Below are 18309 nucleotides of genomic sequence, written 5' to 3' on the forward strand. Positions count from 1 at the left end.
CTTAGGCAAAAACATTTAAACGTTTGCCAGCGTTTGACCAATTTACATCTATTGAACGTTTGATTGGTTTTATTAATAAAATAAAACAGAACAGTTTTTTTCTAAGCACATGCTCAATTTAAAACGCCCCCTGCCCACAATAGTGTAATGCTTTTCCATTTCAGTATTTTTCTTTTCAATTTACAACAATTTCTCTTTTATTCTTTGGAGACGTCTATCAAATGGCTTTTACCCAGCAGGACTTTGACTTTCCAATTTAATAAACAGAAATTTGAGGACTTTTTCAATATGAAGACTTCACTATATATCTTATTTTGTAGATCCGTTCAACTGTTTGTTTTATCAATATTGCTTTCATTGCATTACATATATAGGCTTAAGCACTGAGTATTTCAGCATGTCAAACTTTAATGAATCTATCTTTATTTGGCTACATGTGTAGGCCAATGACCTGATGTCAATAAGGTATCAAATTACTGTTGAGTGAGAGCTTAATGAACTCTCATCTGCAACAATTAATCTCTGATTGCTTCGAATTAAAATACATTCATGAATATGCTCATTAACTCCCTTACTGTACAAAGCTATTTCAAATGAGGACATCATGAAATAAGCTAATACAAAAGAACTAACAATGCTGAATGGCGACTGAAAATGTGTATTTAGTCAAATATGTATTTAAAACACTAAATGAAAAATAATAAATCAAATAATAAAGGTTTTGCAATATTGATGAAGTATAAAAAAGGCTAAACTGATAAACTGATCTAAACAAATTCCTTGCCTTTGAAGCAATGCCTAACAATAACAGTTCCATTTTAACATCATCATAGATTTTATTATAGACCAATTTTTAACTCTTGCATATACTCTCGCAGACACTTGCATATAATGTCTTTAAAATCTTTACAGTGCATTTGAGTGAGATGAGAAGGCAGAGCAGGTGGACCAGTCTTAGGCAGGAAACATCTGGAACTGCTGGCTTGCCTGTTGTCCTGATCTGGGTAGAATTATGATCCATCAGTATGGTCCAGGTGTGGTGAACATGGCGTGTGTTCCTCAGGGGAGATATCTTAGCATCTGCTGAGTGCCTGCTGATGTAGTGCTGGGGCTGCAGCTGGCCACATGATCCCGGGTCACTGCTGCTCTCCCATCAGACACTTGTTGGAAGTGAGGTTAATTAGTTGAGAAATAGCAGTTGCTTTCCACAGCCTTTACCTGAGAAGACATGCATCTCTGGATTGGGCAGTTTATCACCAATTGTTTTAGTGCAAAAATCAGAAATGCCTTTTAAATTCCTGAATTTGAATGAAGCTGGAAACTGGATGCAGAATTTTTATTTTGTATTAATTAAAATGAATTGAAATTTCAGAAAATTTGTAGAACTGTACATTTTATTGTGCTGTACACAGAATGCTGAATTTTGAATGTAAGGATAACATTTAAAAATAGAACTGCATTTAAAATAAATTCACAGACCTGCAAATTGTATTGATTTTCAAACAGGGAGCAGAATTGTCATTTAAATGTAAGGATATAGAATTAAAATAAACTGCAATTCAAAATCATAATTGTATCAAATCAAATTGTATTGAGCTGCAAACAAGATGCTGAACTGTAGTTTGAATTTAAATGCAAGTAGAATTAAAATGAATTGAAAGTCAAACAAATTAATGTACCTACAAATTTGACATTTTAACTGATATTTGAACCAATATTTTCTTGATTGAAAGTTCTAAAATGCAAACAAACAAACAAATGAAACATAACAACTTGGATAGAAGTCAGTTTATATCATATGTAATGGGTCAACTTTTGTGAACCAGGTTGGAACTTCATTTCCCAGAATGCATTACCTGTGCTGAATTTCTTTAAGTTTTTAAAATTTACATTTTAAATTATATTAAAGATTAAATCCTGGCTCATTAATCGAAAATAAGTCTGTTTATACTCGGTTTTTTTCTTTCTTTCTTTTAACATCTCTGGCTGCATAGAAAGACACACTGGATCTCAGCTGTACTGTAGTTCCCACGCGTTTTTCTCTGAATGTCTTCATCCGTGGCATTTGGTAAGATGTCTTTTGACATTTAGTGATGTGACTAATTTTGCTGATAGCTGTGTTTTAGATAAAGAACCCCATTGATGTGCTCTCAGTTGAACGTGTACTACAAGAGATTACATACAAGACTGTGTCACAAGAGGCTACAGGCGTAGAGAATGAATGCTGGCTTACATGCGCCTCAGGCCTTATCTATTTCTCAACCATTTGGAGAGTCCTGATAAAGAGCACCTTGGGATCCCCTATCATGAATACCCCGGGTGCTTGTCACAGGGCAATGAGCTTCCTGGGATATTTTCAATGCTTGAAAGATTTCCTCTTATTTTGCCATTAAATTCTACCCTTATGATTACGTTGTGTATATAATAATACAGTTTAATCTTCTCTCATGTTGCATTAGAGTTGTATTTACACATTATCTATTTCAAATAAGCAAATTAACTGGTTGGTTAATCATTGCTCTTGTACTCGTAGAGGTGCAGGTGATTGTGGAGGTTTGGGTTTGAGGTTGATGTGTGGTCTCTTGAGTATATTTGTATTGTTCTCCAGGAACTGGGGTTTTCGGAGGGCATCCTGGGTGGTATGAACACACTCTAGTGTTTATAATCTCCTGTAATCTTGTCTAATGATGTTCTCAAAATCTGTCAAAGCCCCATAGTTGCAGTGGCTTACAAGCAAATCTGGATTCACAATCAGACGGTGGTAAACAACCTTAGATAAGAACATTTAAACTAATCTGATGGAAAGACTCCTACACTGTGGATTTTGTTTCATGTAGTAAATAGTGAAACTTATTTTATATGTACATTATTCTACATCTCATATAAAATATCATTCATAAGTTCAGGGTTAGTAAGATTTTTTATACTTTTGAGTCTATTATACTCTCCAAGGCTGTGTATATTTTGATCAAAAATACAGTCAAAACAGTAATGTTGTGAAATATTATTACATTTTCTATTTGAATGTATTTTAACCTGAATTAAGGTTTTCAGTGTCACATGATCCTTCAGAAATCATTTTCACATTTGATGCTCAAGAAACAGTTTTTTATTATAATCACAGTTTAAACAGTTGCACTGGTCAATATTTTTGGAGAAACTGTGATATACATATAATGTTATTAAAATACCATAAAGCAAGCTGTTGGCGTTTAGTTTAATGTTTGTAGCGGTGGGGGTCTTGGGGAAATAATGGCAAAATGAGCACCTTTAATTGATGACTCAGGCCATGAATAAACTGCCCTCATCGGCCAAGTCCTGAGTTCTGCATTTTATTAGCACTAGCCATGCTAAAATAACCTGCTAACACGTAGCATAGTGCAGCAATAATAACCCTCCTCAATCATATTTTAAAAGTCACGTCAAGCCAGGCCTGTATAATTCATCTCTATGCAAATACATCAATGTCAGCCCATTAGTGTATTGCTAAAAAGGTTTTTATTAAAATGCATTCTTGCCATGTCCTTTTTTTGTCTTCTTTTTTTTTTCTGACTCACTCCCAATAAAACATGAGCCCTATTGGCCAAGAATTATAGCAACTATTAGAGTAACATATGGACAGCATGCACTCTGAAAATAAAAACCAACAGATAAAGTAGCAGGGTCATGGTAGGGTACAAACACTTAGGAAAATGGCAGCAGAGTAATAGATTTCTCTCTGGCTGGCTGAGGAGACCCAGCATGCCACTGAAATCAAAGCCTTATTATACATGCATTTAGGGCTGTATTGTGTGGCAAGATGTGTAGCCCTCGCTTGGCGGGAGAAAAGTTATGGCCGACACAAATAGGACAAGTGCTATGAATTAAAAAGACAATAAAAAGGTGATAAAGTGCACCCTGAATGCATTATATATTTTAATGAAATTAAAGTTGTGGAGAAGCTCAGTCACATCTTGTATCATTCAGCAACAGTGACACTGAGAGAGAGAGAGGATTATGGGTAGAGCAGGAATCAGCTGATAGTGTACTTCCTGTTATTGGAGGACACAGTAGCAAAATAACTGTCGTCCAGCTCCAAACATTTGATCAAAAGTAAGTATAGTGAGGAAAAGTATATATTTTATATACATATATATATATATATATATATATATATATATATAGAGAGAGAGAGAGAGAGAGAGAGAGAGAGAGAGAGATTAATTATATATGATTATATATGTACTTGTTTAACATGCAATTATTAAACATTTGTAAAATTATTATATATATAGAATTTAATTAGATATGATAAAGGCTATATGTTGTCATATTGCATTAAAAAATTGATTCCTCCATTCTATCAATTATATACTTTGTGTATAAAGTATGAATGAAAAAGAAATAATTTTTCTAAGAAGCCTCCGGGGAAACCTGCACAAAACACGAGGAGGTTAGTTGCTAGAAAAATGTTTTATGAACCGCACGTAGTATAGTGAGTACGGTACATTCCCCACGCCGTTTGCCGTGTTGTGTTTGGCTGGATGTTGTGTTTTCAGGGCCTGATCACCCCTTTATAAGTTTAATGCTTTAGCAGGGCCAGTGGATCCTGTCATGCCTGCGTGAACAGTGGATTTTTCTCCTTTATGATGCCATTAATTTAACGTGGATCATTAGCTCTCATACAAACCCATGTTTTGACAAATGTAAGCAGTGAATTATGTACATAATGTACCGCGCCCGTCCTTGAATGAATCACATGATAAACAGGAATTGCCCTGGCATATTACCCAAATGTGTTTCAGGGGGTGTCTCTCACAAGACTCGTCACTCCATTACAGAGACAGCTCACTCAATAGCGGCTATGTGTCTGACACATGCAGCCATTGACAAGCTTTTCATTGTGACCGCCGGTGCGTTCTGGCTAACAGCATTAAATATTGGGTCTGATGAAAAATGATGAAAAAGTGAACATGGAAATGATATTATCCTGCAGCTCTGGGGTGGTATTCTTCTGCCCCACATGCTCGGTTCTTGAAATATGGAATTTTAAACTAACTCGCAGTGTGTATTTCATTGATGAGCTCGGGCATATCTTTCTAGCATTTGTCTCAAGATGCCTTTAATATTTTTTAGCTAGTGGTTCAAAATGACATGTACTAGATTAGGTCATGATGCTGCGATTATCATTGCAGAAACACTGATGTAGGCAACTTAAACATAGGCTGACACTAAATATATGCCTGAGACAATAAGGTAAATATCATTTTATTTAAAACAGATGGCATATTAAAATATTATGCATTTAAAGTTAATAATTCAAACAACAATATCAGAAACAATTTAATTATAAAGGACGGACCAATTTACAATTTATCACTATTTAAAATTATATTAAAGAAAAAAAATCAGTAAACTTCCTTAAACCAAATTAATAACAACTTTGAGTGCCCAGAAAAGTGTTATATAAATGTGAGGAATTATTATTATTTATTATTAACTATAATAACAAACAAATCATTAAACAATCAAAAAATAAAGAAAAATCAATTCAAAGCACAGTAAAGTGCTTAAAAAATAAAAAAAAACATTGATAAAGCAAATCGGAAAAAACTCAATTAAAAAACATCAACAAAGCAAAGCAAAGCCCAAAAATCTAAACAAAACAAAAGCCAAAACAAACAAATGAAAATATTTTAAGTTAATAGACAGCGAAACAAAGGTAAAAAGAAGGCCAATCAAACAAACAATTAAAATAGTTTTTTTTTTCAATACTATGTTAAATTGTTAAACAATACTAATAGTTTAATCAACTCTATCATCTGTCAGAGGAAACTATTATCCAGACTTTTCTTTCTCCTTCTACCTATTGAATTGAGATGATTCATGTATATGTTTCCCAGTTTTATTGCTAGGGTGAGAGCTTAAGTGAGAGACCAGAGCATGAACTCTGCGCAGCCTCTTGCTGACTGGTGCTAATATCTAAAATGCTTCTTATGACCTACTTATGAAGTCAGTCTTCGAGAATCTATTGATCTGAATGCCAAATCTAGGGCTGTAGCCTCATGCAAACGAATGGTGAACCATGGGCAGAGAAAAACTTAAGTGCATTGCTCTGACCTCTTCCCTCTGATTCACCACATGACCAGAGCCCCAGACGATCCTCTCTGTCAAAAGTCGGAGGTCAAATGTTCCACATAAGGTCATTTGCCATCATTGGCCCGAGCTTAATTTAATATTTGGACAATGGAGTAAATACATAAAAGAATGAAATGCTTTTAAAGAAGAAGAATTTAAGATGGGGGAGGGGGTGGGAACTAATTAAATGGACTCATGATTTTACTGCCAAAGATGTTTTGGTGTGTATTTAATCAGTGCTTAAGGCTCATAAAATCCCTGGGTCATAGTCAGGCATATTTCCATAATCAATAACGATGGGACCTCAAGTTCAACAGACTATGATCCTATTCGTGCCTCTTTATTTTTCATAGATACATTTGTCACTATTGCTGTCACTGAATATTGGAAGCAGTATATAAATGCTAAAACTAAAAATGTAGGTTTTGTGCACTTAAATCCTGTTCAGATTAGTACGGTCAATAACCTTTTCAGGGAAATGCTTATCCACAGGCTCCCCAGCTAACAGGAAACATGACTTGTGGCTAACATTCTGGCGAGATTCTAAACAAACGTTCTTCCAGTAATGTTAATAGAACGTTCGTTCACGTTCAAGTTATCTGATCTTTTATAATGTTCTCAAAATTATTCATCGAATATTTTCTTTTTTTTTATGTGACTACTTGTTTCAAAATGTTTTGAAAAATAATTCAAAAGTAATGTTCCTAAAATGTTTGCAAAATTATAAAGTTTTCTTTTCTTTATGTATAACCAATACATAATGCTTTAAAAATAAAAAATAAAAACTAGACGTTTTGAATGTGATGGTTACATAAAAATCGTTCTTCAAACATAGTTTTATTCGCTGGGTCTATTTAAAAGGACCAAAACAGTGTTATCAACTTTGTCTGCTGATAATGTGAAGCAGAAAATATTGAAACAGCTTGTAAACCAATGAGATCTAAAAAAAAAAAGACAAACAAGCTGCATGAGCATGATAAAGATGAAACTAAACAGACCATTGCTACCATTCAATCACCTGAGGTTAATGGTTCTAATTTTTTACTTCCCATTTAGTTTGAGTTGTTTCTCATCTCATTTTTATTTTACTTCATTTTGTTTGATTTTATAGGTGTCTCTTTAGCACACATTGATGCCCCGAGCTGTTAAACTCTAAAGAGCTTCAATAAAACACCTCTGTCAGTGGCCTGCCAATAAAAAATGAAAACCCATTTAACTCTAAGGAGGTACAACTCTGGTCTGTGGCCAGTCAATAAAACAAACACAAACCATGGGTTCTTGCTAAATAGACATTGTTGGTTTGCAGTGGATTTTGCAAGGTCAAACAGACAACTCTAACAAGGCCAAAAGAAAGACATTTCAGGGAAAACCATTGTTTAGATTGAAGAGGTTCATGCACATGAGTTGCTTTTCAAATATAAAATCAAAATAAATACAAAGCTACATGGTTTTTGTATTTTAAATGAATTGAAGTTAAATCAACAATCTAGGAAACATAGTAAGAAATAATACATGCTTTTTGAATGTGCAAATCATAAGTCTTTAGATATCCATCATCTCGTCAATTGGTTATCTAATGCACCAATGACAAAATATTGTCTGGATGACTTCTATATTAAAGACAATAGTAAGAAGTTCTCTTCGTGGAAGAGGGCAAAATGTCAAGTCCCTCTGGCTCAGGACACGATCGTCAAACTGGCTGCAGTAATGAGGCCAGGATCTGCTGCCTCTAAGTGTGTGAGGAGAATCTGGATGAGGCATCAGAATCATTGTTTACACGTGGAATGATTCCATCTGAAATGAACCCCATTACGTTCTCCTCAAACACCATCAGCTGTACCACAGTGGCCAGGGGTCAAAAGCTGAGATTTGAAAGGCTGTGTCAAGCTCCTGAGCCAAAAAAAGGTATCGATTATGTATGAACATTCCTGTTCCCGTTGCACCATAATTTAGAGCTCAAAAGTAGACATCAATATTAACTGAACTAAGTAGTTGATTTTGTACTCGGTTTACGAAATATGACTTCTTTGAATGAATTATTCTTATTCAGACATTTTTGTATAATTTGTTTACTGATGTGTAGTTTTGGGGTGGACCTTTGTGCTGACATTTTGTTTTAAACAAAAACAATAAAAAAACACAGAATGTAAAAAAAAAACAACAAAAAAAACATTTCATGTTTAATTTAATATGTTACTTTCAGACCCTCCATTGAAGCTGTGTGTACGGTCTACTGTCCATGTCCAGAAAGGTAAGAAAAACATAATCAAAGTAGTCAATGTGACATCAGAGGATCGGTTAGAATTTGTTGAAGCATCGAAAATACATTTTGGTCCAAAAATAACAAAAAAATACAACTTTATTCAGCATTGTCTTCTCTTTCTTCTCTTAAAATATTACAGATAAAATTATAAAATAATTTAACTCAAAACAATACTTAACGTCCAAATGTTTAATTATACAGTGTGTAGCCATGTTATATGTACAGGGATGATGAACAGTCAGTCTGTCATTATTGAAAAAGCGATAATAATAGGCCAAGCGTCCTGATGTGCCAGTCATTTACAAGGCATAGAGAGCAGCTGCCACATGGGATCTGTCAGATTCTTCCCTGTCACAGTGTAAAGAGCATTAGATTCCTCGACTGTCACTTTCTGACTTCACAGTACACTGTCTTAATTTCCCCTCTCTGAAACAGTCCAGGATTGAGAGAGGAAACGCAGAGGCTCTTGCTCCTCAACAGACAGGGGTTACATAACTAAAGACGCATTAACACCCAATTGTGACATTGCTAAACAAACCGGTCCTTGGTGGGCATGGGAAAATAGCATTATAGCCCCGGGGCAAGTTGACAAAGAGAAAAAAAGAACAATTTGAGCCTTGTTTTGCTCACCCTATCTGATGGAACTGACAACTTTCTGTCATGTATACCAACTTTCCCAGGCAGGATTAGATACATAAAAGACCGTTTTCTGGGGAGCCCAGCCATAAATCAAGCTCTCCTGGGTCTTGCCTCTCTCTCACCTCTCACTTGTAGACAACACAAGTTGTGTCTGTTCTCAAGCAAGGTCAGGTCTTGAAGGCCTGTGGGACAACTGTGAGAGTAAATATTAACCTTCTCTGGACCAAAGCACAAACAAATATGAAAAATCAGCCTGGAGCTGGTTCGTAAATCAGGAGTTCGTTGCACGGTAAGTTATTAGTTTATTTACTCTTTTATATTTGGACCTTAGCTGAGAAACCACATGAAAGTGCAACTAAAAGATTTTTAAAAACTAAACTTAAAAAAAAAAGAAGAAATCATAATTTTTAAATAAATGTATTTTTAACAGTTAAACTCCAGACACCTAAAAAAAATCCAGATGAAGGTAATGCAACTGTAACGTAGTCATTAAATCAATCATTTATTTTTTTCTTTTATTTTTTGCAGAGATAATGTGCAGGTTTTGTTTTTTGCTTTTCAAATTTATTTATTTACAATTTTAAATGATTTTCACTTAGTGTCAAATATGTTATTTAATTATTTTTTGAAAAACAAAGATTGTTGATACAAAAATTCTCCCAAACATCGCTGCAATAAGCAGCACCTTCCTCCTTAAAAAGGATCAGTATCTTAAGAGTTTTCTTGAGATCTCACGCTGAAAAGAAGCTGGCTGTCACTCAGATAATTCCCTCAGCTTCATTGTTCATTAAGCTTTGCTCTGGTTTCCTGCTGCTCTTGTGTGTGTGCTGTAGAGAGCGGCTCAATGGGGCCTCTTTGTAATCCTCTAAAATGGAAAATTCACAATTTGTAGCAATTTGTCTCACAGCAGCCCAACCACTTAAAAGAACCCTGATCCACTCCCCACCCAAGCAGCCAAGGCTTTATATTCCTATTGGGAGACATAACAATAACAAAATTGTAATATAATATAATATAATATAATATAATATAATATAATATAATATAATATAATATGAAACATTTTTTCTTAAATTGAAATGAAAATGTAAATAAAAGGCATAAAAAAAAGTCAGAAGCTCAATCTTGTCAAGTATGTTCTGAAATGTACCTTTACTTTATTTTCTTGGCAAATCAGCTTTTATTTGTTTTACCTCTTTTACAGCAGTCGAGTTTATAAATCTCAACCTTATTGTAATAAGCAGAAAGTGTGGAGAGCAGTGCTGATGTACTGGGTAGATTTGGAGATTGAAGACCAGTAATGAGGTTACCATTAGCTAAAGAATTTTAAGTTCTAAACAGCAGATGGGGGCAAATTAAGTTAGCACTAAAATCCTGATTTTACAGATTATTCTGCAGAATCTTACCAAGCACACATGCATGCAGGATCTCAGGATACTTGTATACAAATCAGATTCAAAATCAGCATACAGATATCTTTATTTTCTTGTAACAAACAACAATCTATTAAAATGGTATATTATTTGATATGTTGCAATATTAACAGCCACAGTACACATTTTCAGCAGTTTCATGCACATTTGCTAGATCTGGAGGAGAAAACCGTCCCTATTAGTTTTTACATGACAGAATCCTTTAAGCGACCTATAACACATTTAAGTGCATGCAAAAATGTAAAACCACTGTGAAAAAGACAATCAGTCTCTGCTTCCACCCACACACCCTGAAAGACTCAATATATTTGACCCTGAAAGCGATAAAGTGTTTTAATAATTCAGTGTTCCTGAATTATCAGTTGTGAATAATATAGGCAGGGGTGTCTGTATTGTACAGTTCCTCACCCTCAACAAAGCAACAGGCAAGTTGTCTTGTTATATATATGTTTCTCAAAGAGGTCACTCAATGGCACATTACAATAGCTCAGTAAAGTCTGGTGACCTCAAAGTCACACCAATTTATAGCCAATGAGTTAAAGTGTGTTCAATCTAATTCTTAGGTGTTTTTGGAGTGGAAAGTGCAGCCCAGCTCTCAGAGTGAATTGAAGTCTTTCTTCTCTGGATGCTGCTCACCTGAATAAAATGATATTGCATTTCAGATTGATGACAGCTTGGACAATTAAATGATTTGTGATTATGCCAAAAGAATTATGCTTTATGGTTTGTATGATTAATGCATGTAAATCAATTTAAAATCATAAGTATTTTTGAAACTAATGTTTTCATACATTAGTAGAAAATAACACTAACTGAACCACAAAATCAAATGTGAAACTCTTGGAAACTCACACCTCTATCGTGAAATGCGACAATCCAGCTGCATAAATGGGGAAAAAACGCATATGAAATGTAAACAGTGCCGGTCAGCATGGGTTAAACTGCTGTTAGGCAAATAAATAACCTGACGTCATTGCATAAGGGGGTCTTTTTTGTTGACCTAAATTCACACTTCACCTCATTAGCAACCCGGCTGAATGATGTGAGCAGGCCATTTCAGTAATGAAGCATTAAAAAAGGACTTTCAATGATTTTTGGTCGAGCTGCCCAGCTAAAGGTACTGCTAAAGTATGTTATAGTGCTCACCGATGAAACCATCCTGAAAAATCAATATGGACTATAGCTAAGAAAGGTGTCAGCATTTATTAATATGGATCTTTCTGCCATAAGCATCAGATATTTCTGATCCAGGATCAGTTCCATCATTATAATACTCTTTTATATATACATAAATCTTTTTAAGTGCAATCGAATGCATCATAGTTGGCTCTAAGTTTAATTTTGCAGACTGTATTCAGCATTTTAACTTAAAGAAGCTGTTTATCTGTGGCTCTTATTGCATATTATTCCCTATACTTTTAATCTGAAACCTCTGTTAAGGTGTCTAATGTAATTAAAATCCATTTCGAAGCAGTGCCACGTCAAGTGTCTTTTTCAATTGACACGCAGCCACTGGCAGACATTCACACAAAATAATTTGTTTCACCACCAGTAATTTTGTTTTGATTATTTTCTAGTTGGCTGTGATAATGTTTGGCATATTGATATTTAAATGCGTATGTAATTGTTCCAGCCATCGCATTTTATGTCCACCCTACCATCAAATCTCACTTTTCTTGTGTTTTTTTTTTTCTTTGTAAACCGGGGAAGCAAACAATCCAATTTCTTAACCGAATGAAAACCTTTTCCACGGTTTGATTACAACCACTCACACACGAAGAATAAAGAAACACTTCTGTCTCAATTTATTTATTTATTCCCCTCTAAAGTGAGCCGTGTTGTTAAAAAATGGTTTTATATTAATTTCTTGGATTATTTGCTCATTAGGCATTAATCATAGTGCCCCATCTGGATGGGACTGCCGTGGCTACGAGAGAAACAGCTATTCTGATCTCAATTACATTCTGCTTCTCTTCTTAGGCTGCCCATAAATCATTCCCCCAAAGTGAAATTAACAGTTACTCGAGCGCATTAATAATCTGCGTCAGGCATAGGAGAAATTCAGCAACTGGAACCACCCGTCCCAGCCAATGGTGAAACCATCATTTTGTTTATGAAATATAAACATTCCACGGTGGGGTTCCTCTGCAAATTCCTCCCCCCTCTGTCCGTGACAGGGAAAAATTATGGTGTGCCGTGTGCCAGATGAGCAGTCACCCGGACACAGTGTGTATACACTCAAAAAAATGACTCTTTAAACTTACTTAAGTCAATTATGGACAGTGGTTCCACACAACCAAATTGTGTTTTGATAACATTAATGGAATTTTTTGAATCTATGCAAACTCCTTGTGTTGTGACAACACAACTGAATGAGGTAGAATCTATGTGAAATAGTAATGTTCAACCAACTCAATTTATTGACTTTGCTTCAACTTAAACTGGTTAAGTTAACTCAACATGTTTTGGTTTATTACAATCTAGCCAAATTTGTTTCACTCTATCAACATAAGGAGGTTTGTTTCAAATTACTCATTTCAATTATGGACAGTGGTTCCACACAATTAGTTCTAGTTACTTTAACACAATATTTTCTTTTTGAAGTTACTCCCTTCAACAAAGCATTTTTTGTATGTTTTGTCTTGTAATGAGACAAAAGACAAGATGTCACAAATGATCAAAGTGTATTTGTTAAACAAGCAATAAATAATTACACACAGTAAAATACAGTTTAAACCACATTACAAAATTACACAAAATAGCAAATACAATTCTAATTGGCATTCATGGGCAACCAATCAAACCTTATTCCAGGAACAGGAAGTGGCTCCAGAAATAACTTCTTCAGTATTCCAAATGTGTACCTGAGTTCAGGAGGGTTGCTCAAGTTCAGTCCATAAATCAGTCCCAGTAACATGGTTTTACAGACTGTAAACTGCTATAGGTCCTGAAGAACTTTATCCTTTAAAACTCCAACTTCTGCTGGACTGTCTTCAATGATGCAGCTTCAAATAGATTCCCATGAGTCTTCTGGATCACCTCCTGACTGCTGGCAACATCTGTATCCTAGAAGTATTTAAAAGCATGGAGAACTCAAATTATTGTGTATTAACTTTAACAAATAATTTATTAACCTTGAACTCACCATATACTCCATACTGCTAGGGTCTTCATTTGGATACTTCAGTTTCATTAGTCTGAAGATGAAAACAACAAAATTTAGCCTTTGTTTTTTTTTTCTAAAATTACATGAAAAAAAGTCAGTCATTCATCTTCTTATGGGAAATCCAGGCAAGCAGTCAAGATGGGATTCTAACAAACATAACAGTGGAAAATGTTACACATCTGGACCCTGTACGGTAAGCAACAGAACTGGAATGTTCCCAGACCCAGAAACATAGTAAGGACATCAGTAAAACAGTCATGTGACACCAGTGGTTCAACCATAATTTTACAAAGTAAACAAAAATACTTTTTTGTGCAAACAAAATTAAAACAGCGACTTTATTCAACAATTCTTCTCCAAATCGCATCTTCCACCATTATCAACAGCACGTAAATAATTCATGCACATGGTGCTGCTGACCTACAACACGCCTGCACTGAGCCTTGATTACACGCAGAGGAAAGCAATGTTCATGCCTCTTGTTACTGTCCATAATGGCAGAATATGTGATTTGGAGAAGAATTGTTGATTAAAGTCGCTATTTTTGTTTTCTTTGCACAAAATGTATTCTTGTACCTTTGTAAAAGTGTGGTTGAAGCATTGATGCCACATGGACTGTTTTACTGATGTCCTTACTATGACTCTGGGAACATTTCAGTTGCATTGCAGCCTTTATGGAGGTTCAGAAATCTCTCGCATTTTCATAAAAATATTAGGGATGCACCAATTGACCGGCCATAAATTGGAAACCAGACGGTTTTTGCTTTAAATACGCAATTGGTAATCGGCCGGTCTTTGGAATTTTTTTCAGCCGATTTTTCCGGAAGTGCGCCCGCGTGCTCCGACTACATTACTTCTGTGTGAAAGCAAACACGTCCCGGGATTGATTCCAGCATTGAACTCGGGTCGGGGACGTAGTAACATTGCTGGGTTCAATCCCGGGACAAGCGCTGTGTGAACAAAAGCCAGATCTAATGCCGTGTCGTAGTGATGACATTATCGTGTGACTCTTTTACTGGCTGTTTTGAAGGAAGATCAACGTTCACTGAAAAAAAAAAAAGTGCAAACTGTATGAAGCAGAGATCAGTTAGTTCCTCACTTTCCACGGTGACACCGAGATCGTTCGCCAGATTCAGTGAAAGTATTACATGCCTAATGTTTTCGACTCGTACATTACACGTCACGCCCTGATGTCACGTGTCGTTACGGGATCTGTATTTGCCGGAATCGCAGTGTGAAAGGGGCTTTATTGAGCTTTCCCTCAATTTTGGACTGTAGACTGTGGACTGTCCTTCCTTCTTGTTTGTTGCTTAAAGATAAAAAAAAAAAATCGTCCAGTTTGCTTGTAAAAGAAATCGGTATCGGCCATGAAAAATCATGATCGGGGCATCCTTAAAAAATATCATAATTTGTGCTCTGAAGATGAATGATGGTCTTACGGGTTTGAAACGACATGAGGGTGAATAATGACATGTTTATTTTTGGGTGATCTAGCCATTTAAACACACCTGAACCAGCTAATCAAGGTTCTTGGGAATTTTAAAACAAAAAAGTCTTACCTGAAGTTCCAGGCAGGTGTGTTAGAGCTGAACCCCACAGAACACTGGCTTTCCTAGAGCAGGTCTGGACACCCCTGCCTTGCATCAAAATAAATCTATCAGTTTATAGATATACCACATATTTTGTATTTATTGTATTAATAAACCTAATCTTATTATATCTGTCTTTTTTGTCAATTTCCAGTGGCCAGTGAGAGAATAATGTTTTAATACGAGGTTGTGTTGAGTGCAGTTGTTCTTACCTGTGTAGTGGGCACCAAGAGGGTTTCAGTATTTGTCCAAGGTCTCTTCTTCAGTATGAAAACATCTTCGTAAATTTTGCAGTCCGAATCAAGTTTGGCAAAGATTGTTGATTCTAATGGGCCTATGGTAATTCTGGATGTCTCAAATTCTGCACAAACCTGTACACATGAAGTGCAATGTGTTACAAAAAAAAAAAAAAAAAATTGAACAGCAAAAACCAATTCAATGATCAAAATATTAAGTGATTTATTTGTGTGAGTGATGAATAGTGTCATGTTTACCATTCCTAAAGGAGGACCTGATTACATATCTGGAGCATATGTATAATGTGAACAGCTCAGAGTAGTGTCCGGTTTAAAGTCATTGTATGACCACACCGCCATGTTCTTAAGGCGAGACACTGCAGGTAAAAACAATGTTTTTTCAAGCACCTGTCAATTTTGAGATTTTGGGCTTTTTGTTTTTTCATAAAGCGCTTTTTCAAACTAGTGGAAGGAAAACATCCAAAAGACACTGTTAAGTGTTTCTTTTATAGCACTTTATCTGTTTGTGTCAATAGATTTCAATTACAATACATATTTTTAAAGGCCGTTTTCTCAAAATGAGTTTTTTCTTCAACACTGAGCCATAAATCTCCACTTCAGTAGCACGTACACACACCAAACTTGACATTTTTATTCCTGTCTGTATTCTGAAGATTTTTACAGAGGGATTTGTTCATATATATTTTCCTTGATTATATACAACATTTTATTCCCCCCAAAATTGTGAAAATATATTGTTTTCTGGCTGTTCAAAGTATTTTCTGAATTATGGAGTGACAAAAAAAGATAACCAGAATTCCCTCTGTAAAAACATTTGACTCTAATATGTCAAAAAAATTAAACAAAAAATTTGAAACTGACTTCATCTAGTTTTCAGATTTTTGTACTAGAAATGTATGCAAATTAGCACATATTTCATTAAAGAATGCCTCATTTGCATATTTAAACATAACATTTTTGAAAACTTGTAATACAAAAAATGTTTGCAATAATCAATGTAATCAATCAACTGGGTAAGTAAGGTGATAACTATTAGTTATTTTTTTTTCCCTATTCACCTGCAGTGTCTCGCCTTAAACAAAGCTTCAAATACTCCCACTGTGCTGAGCCAGGGCTCTCAAAACTCGGTCAACATCTCATGGTTGGACATTTATTGATTATTTATCTTTTTAAATTAGTTAAAATATACATATTATAACAAATAAAGGTAATTACTTCCACTTTTTAAAGTCATTATGTATTACTAATACAATTAATTTATACAAATATATTTGGCACACAAAATGAGATAAGAGAGAAACTCCTATTCGCCATTTGATTAGTTATATGAGGAAGTAGCTGAATGACAAATCATTCTGTCTCTTAACATCTCTTATTGTAAGCCATATGTATAATATAAAGTAAAGGTAAGTGATAGGACGTTTTATTTTTGGATAAACATTTTATTAATAAATACAATCTCTCTTAAAATACCTTATTGGGTTATGATAATCAAAACAGTTTGGTTTGATCTAGCGCAGAACTAAGACTTTAATGAAATATTTCCCCCACTTATAAAATGATTTTATTATTAGCTAGCTCCATACCGGAGAGCTGCTTTATAAAAGGAAATCAAGTTATAATTCTAGCGACACTTACTCTGTATTTTCATGTTTAATATTGAAAAGCTATCGATTGCATAAAGGACTGTTATATAAATAAACGTGACTGGACTTTTCTTTACTGGAGTGCCTGGAGAACCTCAGAGTTCGTGCAAACATCCATATCTCTGTGTTCTTAAGAGCTGCTTTTACATCGCGGTCAGTTTTTTGTTGTGTTTATGCAGTTATTGAGAGGAAGGCGTGCAGTATATATTTACATATTCATCCAAGGTTCGGATCGGGTCGGTTTGCCTCAAACTGAAGTGCGATCTTCTTCTTTTTAATTGAATCAGGAGAGTGTATTACAATCTTGCGCTACAGCGCCACACTGGTCAAACTGCATTAATGCAGGCTTTCAAATCAGGCAGATACGAGATCAAACCACTAACGTTACTCAAAAACATTTGCTGAAAATTTGATTTTTATCGTCGACGTTGTCGATAATGTCGAGTAATTGTTTCAGCCCTAGTGTATATATATATATATACTAAAGTAAATACATTACAGAGAGTCGTGCGCTTTCACATCTCCCAACGCTTCAAAATCATCTATTAACGGTGCAATAAACCGATTACACAATACTAGACTGCAAAACAAAAGCACCTCAAAACAGAAACTCTAAGAGAAATTAAAGACTTTGACTTAACACAATAAAAACTTTAGATTTTCTTACCTGACTGATACCTCTTGCTCCCCTCCACACCGTCATCAAATGCGTTGGAAATCGTCACTTCCGGTTTTTTTTGAATCACGAAATTAAACCCTTTACGTTACTTTAACGATTGATAATTAAGTAAAATTTAAAATTAAACATTTTAAGTTGATTAAACACAATACAATTGTGTTTTGTCGGAAAACTAAATATATTTGTGTTGTTTTAACAAAACATATATGTGTAAAACGAACAGTGCCGGAAAACATCTCGGTTACGTATGTAACCTTGGTTCCCTGAATAGGGAACGAGATGCTGCGGTGACGTCACCACGTATGGGAACACCTCTGGTGTGACGAATGTCTGAAGCCCTATACCATCCCGCCAATCCTATTGGCCAAATGGCGCATAGCACCACCCTGCGCATGCGCACGCATGATATACCTGGGTGCAGCGCGCCATTTCGCTCAGATTTCATGACTGAAGATGAAGAGTTATCAAGGTACGGAACGGCCAGAACCGCAGCATCTCGTTCCCTATTCAGGGAACCAAG

The 18309-nt window shown here is 35.3% G+C and overlaps 1 long non-coding RNA gene across 3 annotated transcripts; it reads right to left on the minus strand.

Moving 5' to 3' along the window:
* Window positions 1–13639: 13639 nt before the first annotated feature.
* LOC127941356 (uncharacterized) lies at window positions 13640–18021 on the minus strand. 3 transcript variants are annotated; one of them, XR_008148993.1, is made up of 4 exons: window positions 17778–18021; window positions 15420–15578; window positions 15178–15255; window positions 13640–13649 (listed from the first exon to the last, which is right to left on the minus strand). It is a non-coding gene; the product is annotated as an uncharacterized LOC127941356 (long non-coding RNA). The 3 variants fall into 3 exon arrangements; XR_008148991.1 differs by lacking the exon at window positions 13640–13649 and having other exon boundaries at window positions 14265–15255; XR_008148992.1 differs by lacking the exons at window positions 13640–13649; window positions 17778–18021 and adding an exon at window positions 17323–17381 and having other exon boundaries at window positions 14265–15255.
* Window positions 18022–18309: the final 288 nt, after the last annotated feature.

This window comes from Carassius gibelio, chromosome A21, assembly GCF_023724105.1.
Source record: "Carassius gibelio isolate Cgi1373 ecotype wild population from Czech Republic chromosome A21, carGib1.2-hapl.c, whole genome shotgun sequence".
NCBI classification, from domain to species: Eukaryota; Metazoa; Chordata; class Actinopteri; order Cypriniformes; family Cyprinidae; genus Carassius; species Carassius gibelio.